Here is a 14,575-nt window from a genome sequence, read left to right on the forward strand (position 1 = left end):
ATTGTTCAGATAAGAACAGTGTCCATTAGGATGATCACCTCCACAAAAATCACACATGATTGAGTGACTCTGGCTTTGAGATGAATGCACAACATATAACTGTTGGGACAATTTAGCCATTTGTGCGGTTAGTTGCTCAATCTGTTGTGTCAGAATTTTATTTTGAGCCAAGAGTGCATCTTCTAACGAACCTTCCTTCTGAGTATTTTGTTTATCATGTTGGGATTGATAATCAGTTGACGCCAATGCAGCAATAATCCTTGTCGCTTGTTCTACATCAAGAGTCATCGTTGTGCCTCCAGCTGCAGCATCTAGGAGCATCTTTGTGTCAGATCTGAGACCGAAGAGAAATATGCTCAGTTGAGCAATATCTTCAAACCCATGATTTGGGCATTTTCTAAGTAACATTTTAAATCTTTCCCATGTCTCACAGAATGATTCATCTACTCCTTGTCTGAACACAGAAATTTCAGACTTTGCTTTGATGTAGCGAGAAATTGGAAAAAATCTTTGCAGGAATTTTTCCTCTACCTCCTTCCAACTAGTGAGACTCTGATTTGGAAGTGATCTGAGCCAATCCTTAGCCTTTCCTGCCAATGACAAAGAAAACAAACGCATATAAGCATTTTCAAGATCACTTGATTGAAAGCCCATTGTTCCCACCAATTCATAAAATGTAGACAAATGTGAACATGGATCCTCATGATCCATTGCTTTGAATTGATGAGTAATGATGATAGTGAGAAAATTAGGATTTATTTTCAAGGCCTTAGCGGTAGCAGGTATTGCGATACTAGAATAATGCCTTGGTCCTTGGTACATGACATAATCTCCAAGTGTCCTCTTAGGAGGTGGTGCTTGCTCTTCTGCCATGTTGCTTTCTTCCTAAAACATATTAGTGAGAAAAAAAAACAGAGTATTTTTTTTAAAAAAAATAAAATAAAATAAAATAAAAACAAATCTGCAAAATAAAATAAAAATAAAAATAAAACACTAAAATGACGTTAAGAGAAAAATAACAAAAATATTAAAAACAATATATACAGATAAAACCAAAACTAAAAACAGAATAAAAGAAAACATAAAAACAAAAAATAACGTACATAAAAATAAAAAATAAATACTAGGAATAAAATAATAAATAAAATAAAGCTAAACCAGAATAAAACTAAAAAATATAATTGTAAACAACTAACAAAATTTCTAACTAACTTACGTAAAAATAAAACTTAAGACTAGTAAAAATAATAATTAAAACAAATAAATAACAGTTACGTAAATCTAAATAAAACTACGTAAACTAATCCTAAAAAAAACTAAAATAAAATATAATAAAACAAAATCAAAATCAAAACAAAATAAAATAAAAATAAACTATATTAAATAACGTAAAGAAAAGAAAAGAAAATAATATAAAATCAACAACTTTCTTTTTTTTAAAACAGCAAATCTATAATAAAATAAAATCAAATCTAATTTTAATAAAATAAACAAAATCAAAACAAACAAAAAAATAAAAATAAAAATAAAATATTTACAATATTTAGGAAATTATACTCAACAAATCAAATCTGTTCCCCGGCAACGGCGCCAAAAACTTGATAACTTTTTACGGCAAGTGCACCGCGTTTGTCAGAAGTAATAATTGTCCCTAAGGACGGATATCGATCCCACAAGGAACAGTGAATTATCAAGTACAATAATCGCTAAATATAGAACAAAACAATTAAAAGTGTATTGAGAGTGGTTGTGTTGGCGATGATCAATAAGAAAACAGACAAAGAATTAATTGTTTCAATTGGAAAAATAGGGATTAGGTTTCATCTCTCTCACTCTCATGTATTTTGATTAACATGTCAATATTAAGTTTTTTAATTGAAATTGATGCCCGTATAAAAATCATTTATATCGATTCCTCGCATATAAAATCCTTAAGAATGTTCCCTAACTATCGATCCCTCGCATAATTATAAGAACAACTTAGAACGAAGCTCGGACGTTTAATAGCAATTAACATTTCAAGTCTATTCCTAGCACTCAAATATGTTAAGTATTGTTGTTTAGGTCCGAACCCTAAAAATACCTCCCGGTCAGATTTAAGATTCTCAATTTGTCACGGAAAATTAAAAGTAAAACAACAATACCAATAATCAATCAAGAACTGAATATTAATATATAAAATATCACCTCAATACATAAGAGTTTGAGCAGATTACTCCCAATCCCAAAGGGTAGAATTAGCCACGCATACTTCTATCACCTTCCATTCTCCCAATTGGGTTACAATTCACTCTATGGTGTTTTCCTCTCAATCTGCCACACTAAGGTTGAGCCTCTAGCCCTCTATTTATCCTAGTTTTCTAGGGTTAGGTTGTTTCCTATGTCGCGCTAATGGGCTAAATGATAAAACATAAAAAAGGCCCAATCTTTCTTTGCATCTTTTCCATTCTGGGACCTTTTATCTTTATCTTTTTAGCTCAAATCATTCATCTTTAATCCAAATCTCCAATCTTCCTTAGAAATCTGCAATTAACACCAAATTTGGGAATAAAATACTCTTATTCAAATAAAGATCATAAAAAATGTAAAAAGGTATAAATTCATAAATTAGGGATTATTTTATATGTAAATTAGCAATAAATCCTCATAAGTGCCTATATTTTAATATGAAATATTACTGAAATTAGACACTTATCAACAACTACCCCCATCCACTATCAAGGAACAAATGTTGTTTTGAATAAGACATCTTGTATGGAAAATATTTTCCCTTTGACTTTCATCAAAAGGTTGTGAAACTTGTCCAAGAAGTCTTCTCACAACTAACAAGTCCCCTTCAAGTGGACATTCGCTCTCTTCCTCACTAGATGCATGAGAATGCAATGAATGCTTTGAAGAATCCGAATCATGCTCACTAACTACAATGCCCTCATACATGTACATACTTCGTTTGGAAGGACAATTTGCAGCAATATGACCATAACCCATACATTTAAAGCATTTAGTGTTAGATGTTCTAGTGGGAGACTTAGGTCTAGATGTTGATGGCTTAGATTCCTTGGGTTTGAAAGAAGAATCTTTGGAAGGATGTTTAGAAAAAGAAGTTTTGTTTCTCCAAGACTTGGAGTAGTATCCATTATTGGAAGCATTTTTAAAAGAGTTTTTCTTAGCAAGTTGGGCTTCCACCTTCATTGCAAGATGAACTAAAGAGCCCAATGATGAATACTCTTGTAACTCAACAATGTCTTGGATATCCTTCCTAAGACCACTCACAAACCTAGCAACCATGGCTTCTTCACTTTCTTCTAATTCAATTTTAAGCACAAGCGTCTCAAGCTCCTTATAATATTCATCCACATTTAGCGTGCCTTGTTGAAATCGTTGGAGTCTCAACATGAGGTCTTTCCTAAAATGTGGGGGCACAAACCTAGCGCGCATATGATCCTTTAAAGAGTTCCAAGAGTCCACGGGAGGACCCTTGTGATAGATAATGTCCTTTACAATCCCATGCCACCATTTCATGGCATAATCACTAAACTCTAGGGTGGCTAGCTTGAGCTTATGCTCATCTTGGATCTCATGGATCTCAAATATTTGTTCACACTTAGCCTCCCAATCTAAATACACATTTGGATCACTAGAACCATTAAAACAAGGTAGTTTGACCGAAGGAAGCTTGGACTTTGCATCATGGTAGAAGCCATTGCCGTAGTGAATTCTTTCCCCTTGGTGATGATGTCTTTGTCCATGGACTTGGGGTGGAGGTCTCCTTCTCCTATGCTCATCTTCACGGCCAACATCATTTGAAGAAGCTCTTGAAGATGGTCTATGAGAATGATGTCCATCATGGATAGAAGGAGATGGTCTAGTTTGTTGGACCTCCATCTTTTGCAATTTCTCCTCCAACCTTCTAATTGTTCTTTGAGCTTCATGTAATTCACCAAGAATTGAAGCTTTGGAAGGAGAATTCTGCTTGTAGGATGCATCACTTGAAGATCCAGCCATTTGTAATTAAAAAAAAAAAAAAGCAAACACACAAAACAGCAAACAAGTTAAAAATTAGCAAAAACAGTGAGCTTTGCAATTGAAACTGCCGAAGTGAATTTAAGGCTGAAAAAGATATCACTCTCAAAGAAATAATGTTCTTGCTCCAATCTGATCTTGAGGCCTTGGAATCCTCAAATGAAATATGTCAAAGCAAGCACACCAATCTTAAGAGCAAACCACCACAAAACCAAAGAAACAATAAAGACAAACAAGAAAAGGTATAAGCAAGGAAAGGTAATTGCAAAAGGAATACTATATGTAAGACAAACTCAAAGAGTAAGAATGAAAGACAATCAAGAAAATAAAGAACTCAATGAGAAAAGTAGGCACACAAAATAATACCTAAGGAAAAGCACTAGAGTAGATGAAGAAAACAAAAAAATTTAGCTACTGGAAAAAAAAAAATTTATGCAAACTGTGTTTCATATTCACTGATTTAACTGGAACGTTGTAGAGCGAACTGGATTATGAAATTTATACCACAGAAACTTCAAGATGTTAACTCAATAATGGCACTGGAATCAATTAAAAACAGTAAGCCAATTGAGAGAAATAAATTTTTTAAAATCACTGCCAGATTACCGTATTTTTTTTCGGCAGGAATGTACACTTTTTTTTATTTTATTTATCATTTTTTGTGTACTTCATATTTTTGAATGATTCTTTTTTATATTCTTTTCTAACACTTTGAATATCTCAAATCCAGAATTTCAGAATTTTACAGTACGTAAATCAGTTGCAATAAGGAAAAACAGTAAGCACTCTTTTCAGAAACAGAGGAATCCTAATAGGAATAAAAAAACAGAATGATGAACTAGCAAAGACATAATAGAAAATGATGTAGTGGAACTTGTATAGGTCTAGAATACAAGTATGAACTCAATTCTAAAAAGAAAATGCACAAAGGATCAACATCAATTCAGAAAATTATATGACACCAAAGCAAGAAACAATCAAAACAATAAAAGTACTACTAGAAGTAATGACATACATGGAATAACATGACTAAGACACAACTTGACATGATTCAAAAATTAAAAGACACAACACAAATTGTAACAAATGAAAGGAAGCTTAAGGTAAACTCTAGGAAGGATAATGCCATTCCAAAAGAGCAACCATACTCATAAGAATTATGAGTGCCATAAACCTTTCCACAAACACTTGGAGCAAAAGAAAAACAGCAAGAATACTCAATTAAAATTCTAAAACAGCAACTAAAATTGCAAGAAATTAAAAAGAGCTCTTGAAATAAAGTGCACACAACTCAACAATTAAACAAGAATGAACCTAAGACTCATGATACCACATGATGTGATTCCAATAGCCACATAGAACAAGATTCTTGACACTTTGAGGAATCACCTTGAGCTGGAAAATGTAGAGGCACTTTCTTAGAAGTTGGATCATGGTTCTAAGATCAAGAACTCACCAATAACAAGTACCAAATCCCAAACTCATTTGGTTGAACCAAATATTGTCAAATTGAATCAACATAGGCAAAAGAAAAGAAGAGACCGAACAGAAATTGAAACAAAAACAAAAGAGCCGAACAGATTTAAGAACAAATAGAAAATAGATGCTGGAAAAAGGAATAGCCGAACCAAAACATGCTCAAGAACACAAGACAACAAAAGTAATTGAAAGAGAAGAAAGGAAGGAGAAGAGAATGCTCATGAAGATGGAAGATAGGTTGGATGATCACGCCACTAGAAGTATGGATGCTCCTAGATGAGTGTGGAAGCCGCCACTTGAGGAAACCATGGTCCTTCAAGATAAGACTAGAGTAGAAGCTCAAAAGCTCTCCAAATGCTCACTCCAATTTTGAGTATAGTTTCTTTAGATCAAATTCAAATCTGAATTTTACAAGGAAGGCACCTCTATTTATAGCCTAAGGTGCTGAAAAATGAAAGCTAAACAACTCAAAATTCCCTCCAAAAGCCATCTAGAACCGGCGCTAATTGCCAAGCAAGGAAGGTGTGATCCCTTCCTTTACTTTGGCACCCCCTATTCTACTCCTACACCTATCTACTAATACACCCCCCTAAAGCTCCTATTTAAAAACCTAAAAGATGCTATAACAAAAAGAGGTTTCTAAGGTTTCCCTCTAAGCACCTTCAACTAAAGACACTACAAAAAGAGAAAATAAATGTCCTCTAGCTCCCAAGGCTTTGAACATGCTTCTTGTAATCCTTTGAGGTGGACTTTGACCTCCATGGGCGTCCTCCATTTGTGCCTCCACCTCTTCTTGAGCTTGATGAGTGGCCTCCATGTTCTCTTGGGCTTGATCTCCATCACAAGCTAGATGCTTGGTCCAAAGAAAATCCATGTTGATCATGGTGCCAAGCTAGATGTTTGGTCCAAATAAAATCCATGTTGATCATGGTGTCAAGCTAGATGCTTGGTCCAAATAAAATACATGTTGATCATGGTGTCAAGCTAGATGTTTGGTCCAAATAAAATCCATGTTGATCATGGTGTCAAGCTAGATGCTTGGTCCAAATAAAAATCCTTAATCAGATGAAGAGCCTCATAAGGTATCAAAAAATCCTTAATCAGGTGAAAAGTCTGGTAAGGTACCAAAAAAACCCTTAATCAGGTGAAGAGCCTGGTAAGGTACCAATCCTTAATCCTTGGTAAGGTACCAAAAAAATCCTTAATCTCTGGTAAGGTACCAAAAAAATCCTTAATCTCTGGTAAGGTACCAAAAAACTCCTTAATCTCTGGTAAGGTACCAAAAAAATCTTTAATCCCTGGCAAGGTACCAAAAAATCCTTAATCCTTGGTATGCTACCAAAAAATTATATTTTTTTTGCAGTTGAAGGAAATGACGATCTATCAGATGAAGAAAATGCCAACAACCATCGGTCCAGTTTAAGAATGAGATGTCAATCCTGTTTAGGAATGAGATGTCAATCCCACTCCAGTGACGACATGTGGGCTTGGGAAGGCAAAATAGTCAGAGGATCATGGGCATGTTGGGTTATGGGCTTGGGCCGACCCTTGGCGATTAAGGAAGGACCTCGATCTAATTATCGCGGGTGTAGCCCAACTTGGTGATCAAGTACAACTTTAAGCTAGCAGTAGCCTTATTTGCCTGCGCATAAGGTTGGGGGGCATATTGGGTTATGGGCCTTTGGTCGACCCTTGGTCATTTAGGTAGGAGGCTGATGTAAATGAATAATGTAAAGGAAATAACATAGGACGAGGATTTGGATTAATTAGCATTAACCAGGCAGTAAAGAGATAATCATAACGGCAGACACAAGGTTAAGACTGACTCCATATATATTAGGTAAAACCTCACAGATAGACAGATCAAAAATTAAGTTACGAGCACACTTATTCTTGAGTAGCTTGAATGTTCTGGGTTTAGATCGCCTATTGGCCTGTATACAAAAACTTCCATCTTCCATCTTCATCCTTTTGCTATGATCGTCTTTTCCATTTAGAAATTCAACTTCAGTTCGATACAATAACAACGTTACTTTGTATAACTTTCTTTTTAACTTGTACTGATTCACGTGTTTTTGTTTAGATACATAAATTCGAATATATTAAATTTAAATACATAGACTGTAACAACACCTTTTCTTTTTAAAAAGCAGAAACAAAACCCTCTCCCCCTCACGCACAGAATCTCCATTTCTTTCTTTCTCCACCTCTTCCTTCTATCTTCTCTCTTAATTTCTCACTTCATACCTCATCTGTTTTAGAATCTGATCATACCACCCTGTAGCTGAGGAGTTAAGGAACATTTCTACCCGATCAGATTTTTAAACAAAGTAAGTTCATTTTTACTCTAAATATCCTTTGTTCTCTGTTTTTCCTTAGGATTTAGTCATCAATCTTGGTGAGGTCAGTTGAGAAGTTTATTCCTCTCAACTTATTCTATTATATACTGAATTTTTGTTCTGTTTGGATAATTTGCATTAGGCCCGTAAATCTTGAAGCTTATCCAAACGGTGGGGAATAAAATTCTAAAAGTTGCTTGGAAAGCAAGCAATTGAGGTAAGGGAAGCTAATTTAATTTTTTTATAGCACCCTAGGATAGAAGATCTGAATGCGGAAGGAACGTGGTCCCAATATTGAATTTCTCTTGCAGGGGTGTTATTTGTTTATATATTGGGTTGTTTGTTTATATATTATTTGAATTTGTAAAAATATTATATTTTGATGGGTTAATATTTGAGTGTTATTTTTTTTATGTTAATTACGCTTTTGAATATTGTGGATCACTTTTTGAATGATATTATATGACGGAATGGTATGGAATTGAATTCATACATTTGGGATAATGTATGGACTGATGTTTGCTGTGTATTAAGTATTGATGTCTATGTGGTAACAGAGATCTCCGAACTTCACTGATGATCTAAGTCACATAGACTAAATATCAGGTGGTGAGAAGCTGATGGGGGAGTTCATGCACACCGTGACATATGAGATGCACGGCTTGGGTTGTATTGAACTTACCCTGATCCTTTTTGTTGGATTCCCTGGTAATCTTTGGATCAGGTGTTAGTCTCTGGTAGGACTTACTTAATACAGGTCTTCTAGAAGACTTTGTTTGGTGAATATCTTGGATGTGTAGATCCATGTGAGATCCATGTGATTGTTTTAATGTTGGGATTTGAAGAAGATTGTATAATTTGAGAAATTGATCATGTAACTTGGTTTTCTCTTTTGATTTAATTGCGTATATTATAAAATTCTATTTTCACTAGCTTACCCTTGCTTTTCTTGCCGTGTTTGAACTGCGATGACTGTACTACGTACACGAGCAGCTGATCTTACAGGCGTCTGAGGATCAGAAGAGTTTTAAGGCGTTGATTTTGAAACTTATATGTAAATTATGGGGTGTTACATTTAATGGTATCAGAGCGGTTCATCCTTAGGATAACCTGAGGGTAATGGGTTTATTTTGTTTCTCCTGCGTGTAGATTTTTGTTTACGTCTAGCCTCAAGACTTAGTTAAAAGTTTCTAATAAGATGTTTGACAAAGTTGTTTTTCTTGAAATCTTGTTTCTGTTCGAGTCAAGTTAATTGTTATGAATAAAGATGAAAGTATTAAGAATGAAAAGAATCTTGATAGAGTGGTGAGGGTGCACACTCATGACTAGATCAAGGTTATTTTCTATCTTAATTCTAAGTAGCTAGAGTGCATTTTAGGGATAAGTTTTGATTGGTTTTTACTTGTTTCGTATGATTATTTCTTTGAAGTTAATTTGTCTTAAAGATGTAGTTGGAAGTTTTTAGTAATTTCTAATCCAATTCTTTATGTGCTTAGTAGATGGCACGTAGACCACCTACTCCTCCTCCACCAGTAGATATGCCCAACTTAGCTCGGGCAATAGAGATGATGGCAACAACCTTGCAACAACAGAGTGCTACTATGGCACAACAGCATCAGGCCGCCCTTCATCAATTAGAAACAGTTAGATTAGCAGCAGAAGCATCTCAGCTTCATCAACAACCCCATACCTTTAGTCTGGAGGATTTTCTGAGACATAATCCACCCAAATTTAATGGCAAGGTAAATCCAGATGGGGCAGACCAGTGGGTGAGAGACATAGAAAGAATCTTTGAAGCTACTCAATACCCTGAAGAGAGAAAGTTATCTTATGCCATCTATATGCTTATTGAAGAAGCTGAGTTTTGGTGGATAGGCATGAAGCAAATGATGGAAGACAAAGGAGAAGATGCCACTTGGGAGAACTTCAAAGTAAGATTCCTGGAGGAGTATTTTCCTGATAGTGTCAGGTATGCAAAAGAAATTGAATTCATGCAGCTGGAACAAGGAAATCTTTCAGTCACTGAATATGCTACTAGGTTCAAACACCTAACTAGATTCTACACCCAGACCATGACTGAGGCTTGGAGATGTAGAAAATTTGAGTTTGGGTTGAAGCAAGAACTTAAAGAAGTGGTGATTCCTATGTCCATTAGAGATTTCCCTGCTCAAGTGGAGAAAGCAAAAGTAGTGGAGAGTTTGAAAAATAGTAGCAAACTTGCTAAGCCTCAAGTGGGAGGACCTTCTAAAAGCATGCCTAAATATGAAGATAGAAAGAAACCTTATTTCAAACCTCAATCTTATAGCAGTGGAAGACCCAGTTCTCAATCACCACCTAGTTTCAGATGTTTTAGATGCGGTGGGCCACATGTTGTTAGATTTTGCCCTCATCCAGTGTCAAATGTGACATGTGATAGATGTCACAGGTATGGTCATGCAACAAAAGACTGTCGTGTCCAATTGGGAGCTCCAAATTCTGGCGGAGTGCAACAAGTACAACAAAATAGTAATAAAAAACCCAAAGCTGTTGGCAAAGTTTTTGCTATTAGTGGAGCTGAAGCTTCACAGTCTAATAGCCTTGTTAGAGGTATTTGTTTTATCCTTGGAACACAGTTATCTGTATTGTTTGATTCTGGGGCAACCCATTCTTTTATATCTTTTGATTGTGCTAAGAAACTTAAGTTGCCAGTCCGAGAATTAGAATTTGAGTTGGTGGTATCTACACCAACAGAAGGTATTATAGTAACTTCTTCCATGTGTGCTGAGTGTCCAGTAATTATAGATGGGTAGAGATACAAGATCAACATGATTTGTATACCTCTAAAAGATTTGGAGGTTATCTTGGGAATGGATTGGTTGTCTGCTAATCATATCCTTATAGATTGTGGTCGGAAGAAGTTAATTTTCCCTAAATTAGAAGGAATGCATATTATCTCAGCTCATCAGTTTGAGAGAGAGATACAAGAAGGTGCAAAATGTTTTATGCTCTTGGCTTGTTCTATAGTTATTGATAAAGTACAAAAAGAGATGTTTGTAGTTCAGGAGTTTATGGATGTATTTCCTGATGAGATTCCTGGACTTCCACCTAAAAGAGAGATAGAGTTTGCAATAAACTTGATTCCCGGAGCAGGCCCTATTTCAATTTCTCCATACCGAATGGCACCAGCGGAGTTAGCGGAATTGAAGAAACAACTAGAAGACTTATTAGAGAAACAATTCATTCGACCTAGTGTTTCTCCATGGGGAGCTCCAGTGATATTAGTGAAGAAGAAAGATGGTTCGTCACGTTTATGCATAGATTACAGACAATTAAACAAGTTAACAATAAAGAATAAATATCCTCTTCCTAGAATTGATGATCTGATGGATCAATTGCATGGGGCAGTTGTTTTTTCTAAAATAGATCTGCGCTCAGGTTATCACCAAATTTCAGTGAAAGCGGAAGATGTTCAAAAGACTGTTTTTAGATCAAGGTATGGTCACTATGAATTTCTGGTCATGCCATTTGGTGTGACCAATGTTCCAGCTATCTTCATGGATTATATGAATCGGATATTCAGACCTTTTCTTAATAAGTTTGTGGTAGTGTTCATAGATGATATCTTGATCTATTCTCGTACAAGGGAAGAACATGCAGAACATCTTAGAACTGTCCTGAACATTTTTGAGAGAAAAACAGTTATATGCTAAACTTTCAAAATGTGACTTCTGGATGTCAGAAATACAATTTTTAGGACATGTCATCTCTACACAGGGAATATCAGTAGATCCTTCTAAAGTGGAGGTTGTACTTCAGTGGGAACGTCCTAAAACAGTTACAGAAATTAGAAGCTTTGTCGGGTTAGCAGGATATTACAGGAGATTTATAGAAGGCTTTTCTAAAATAGTGGCTCCTTTGACCCAATTGACTAGAAAGGATCATCCTTTTGCATGGACTGAACAATGTGAGAAAAGCTTTGAAGAGTTGAAAAGAAGGTTGACTAATGCTCCTGTATTGACAATCCCTGATACCAATCAGTCTTTTGAAGTTTTCTGTGATGCTTCCTATCAGGGATCGGGTTGTGTTTTGATGCAGAATAAGAAAGTTGTTGCCTACGCTTCTCGTCAGTTAAAGGTGCATGAAAGAAATTATCCAACTCATGATCTAGAATTGGCAGCAATTGTCTTTGCTTTAAAAATATGGAGACATTTTCTTTACGGAGTTAGTTTTAATGTGTTCAGTGATCATAAAAGCTTGAAGTATTTGTTTGATCAGAAGGAGTTAAATATGAGGCAGAGGAGATGGATTGAATTTTTAAAAGACTATGATTTCCAACTAATATATCATCCTGGGAAGGCAAATGTTGTTGCAGATGCGTTGAGTCGTAAAAAGATACAAATGTCGTCGCTTATGATTAGAGAGCTAGCATTGATTGAAGATTTCAGGAGTATGAATTTGGAGGTTTCAATGTCTTCAAATTGCATTAGTTGTAATACACTTGTTATAACTAATGAATTTCTGGAGAAGGTGAAGAAGAAGCAGTTGGAAGATTCAAAATTGAAGAACTTCATGGGCTTATTAAATACTGACAAAGCTATAGACTTCTCTTTAGGAGTGGATGGTATTTTGAGATTCAAAAGTAGAATAAGCATACCAGAGGATAATGTACTAAAACAAACAGTGTTATATGAACGTCATAGAAGCAATATCAGTTTACATCCAGGAATGACCAAGATGTATCAAGATCTCAAGAAGTCTTATTGGTGGCATGGCATGAAGAATGATGTAGCTAAGTTTGTAGCTGCTTGCCTGACTTGTCAGAAATCAAAGATTGAACATCAACGGCCTGGAGGCATGTTAACTCAGTTAGACATTCCAGTGTGGAAGTGGGATAGTATCTCAATGGATTTTGTTACCCACTTACCACATACCTTACGGAAGCATGACTCTGTTAGGGTCATAGTGTACAGGCTGACAAAGACGGCACACTTCCTACCTATAGACTTGAGAATCTCTATGCGAAAGTTGGCCCAGATTTACATAGATGAAATAGTCAGATTGCATGGTGTACCCTCCAACATAGTTTCAGATAGAGATCCCAGATTCACCTCCAGATTCTGGCAAACACTTCAAGAAGCTTTGGGGACTAAACTCAGACTTAGTTCAGCATACCATCCTCAGACTGATGGACAATCAGAGAGAACTATCCAGTCGTTAGAGGATTTGCTTAGGACTTGTGTGTTAGATCATTTGGGCAGTTGGGATGAAATTCTACCTTTGGTAGAGTTCACTTACAATAACAGTTACCAAGCTAGCATAGGAATGGCTCCTTTCGAGGCATTGTATGGAAGGAAGTGCAGGACACCTCTGTGCTGGTTTCAGGATGGTGAAAGTGTGTTAATTGGACTAGAATTAATACAACAAACCAATGAGAAAGTCAAAATGATTCAGGAAAGATTGAAAACATCTCTCAGCAGGCAAAAATCTTATGCAGATCAAAGAAGAAGACCTTTAGAATTCTCTGCGGGTGAGCATGTCTTTGTGAGAGTTACACCATTCACTGGTGTAGGAAGAGCACTCAAATCCAAGAAATTGACTTCTAAGTTCATAGGACCTTATCGAATTCTCAGGAGAATAGGCCCTGTGGCTTACGAAATTGCTTTGCCTCCTCCTCTAGCTAACCTTCACAATATTATCCATGTATCCCAACTAAGAAAGTATGTACCTGATCCTAGCCACATTCTAGAGTCGGATTCCATCCAGGTGAAAGAAAATCTGTCATTTGAAGTGAAGCCAATCAAAATTTTAGATTCACAAGTGAAACAAATTCGTGCAAGAAGTATTCCCATGGTGAAAGTATTGTGGGATCTCATCTCTGGAGACTCCACTTGGGAAATTGAAGAGGAAATACGAGCATCATACCCTAGTCTCTTTATTGGTAATGTAACAACACCTTTTCTTTTTAAAAAGCAGAAACAGAACCCTCTCCCCTTCACGCACAGAACTTCCATTTCTTTCTCTCTCCACCTCTCCCTTCTATCTTCTCTCTTAATTTCTCACTCCATACCTCATCTGTTTTAGAATCTGATCATACCACCATGTAGCTGAGGAGTTAAGGAACATTTCTACCCGATCAGATTTTTAAACAGAGTAAGTTCATTTTTACTCTAAATATCCTTTGTTCTCTGTTTTTCCTTAGGATTTAGTCATCAATCTTGGTGAGGTCAGTTGAGAAGTTTAATCCTCTCAACTTATTCTATTATATACTGAATTTTTGTTCTGTTTGGATAATTTGCATTAGGCCCGTAAATCTTGAAGCTTATCCAAACGGTGGGGAATAAAATTCTAAAAGTTGCTTGGAAAGCAAACAATTGAGGTAAGGGAAGCTAATTTAATTTTTTTATAGCACCCTAGGATAGAAGATCTGAATGCGGAAGGGACGTGGTCCCAATATTGAATTTCTCTTGCAGGGGTGTTATTTGTTTATATATTGGGTTGTTTGTTTATATATTATTTGAATTTGTAAAAATATTATATTTTGATGGGTTAATATTTAAGTGTTATTTTTTTATGTTAATTACGCTTTTGAATATTGTGGATCACTTTTTGAATGATATTGTATGACGGAATGGTATGGAATTGAATTCATACATTTGGGATAATGTATGGACTGATGTTTGCTGTGTATTAAGTATTGATGCCTATGTGGTAACAGAGATCTCCGAGCTTCACTGATGATCTAAGTCACATAGACT

The 14,575-nt window shown here is 35.8% G+C and overlaps 1 pseudogene; it reads left to right on the plus strand.

The window, feature by feature from the left end:
- The first annotated feature begins 376 nt into the window (after nucleotides 1–376).
- LOC137812098 (small nucleolar RNA R71) lies at nucleotides 377–482 on the plus strand (annotated as a pseudogene).
- The last annotated feature ends 14,093 nt before the right edge of the window (nucleotides 483–14,575 follow it).

This window comes from Phaseolus vulgaris, chromosome 3 (genome assembly GCF_051622355.1).
Source record: "Phaseolus vulgaris cultivar YP4 chromosome 3, ASM5162235v1, whole genome shotgun sequence".
In the NCBI taxonomy this organism is placed as follows: domain Eukaryota; kingdom Viridiplantae; phylum Streptophyta; class Magnoliopsida; order Fabales; family Fabaceae; genus Phaseolus; species Phaseolus vulgaris.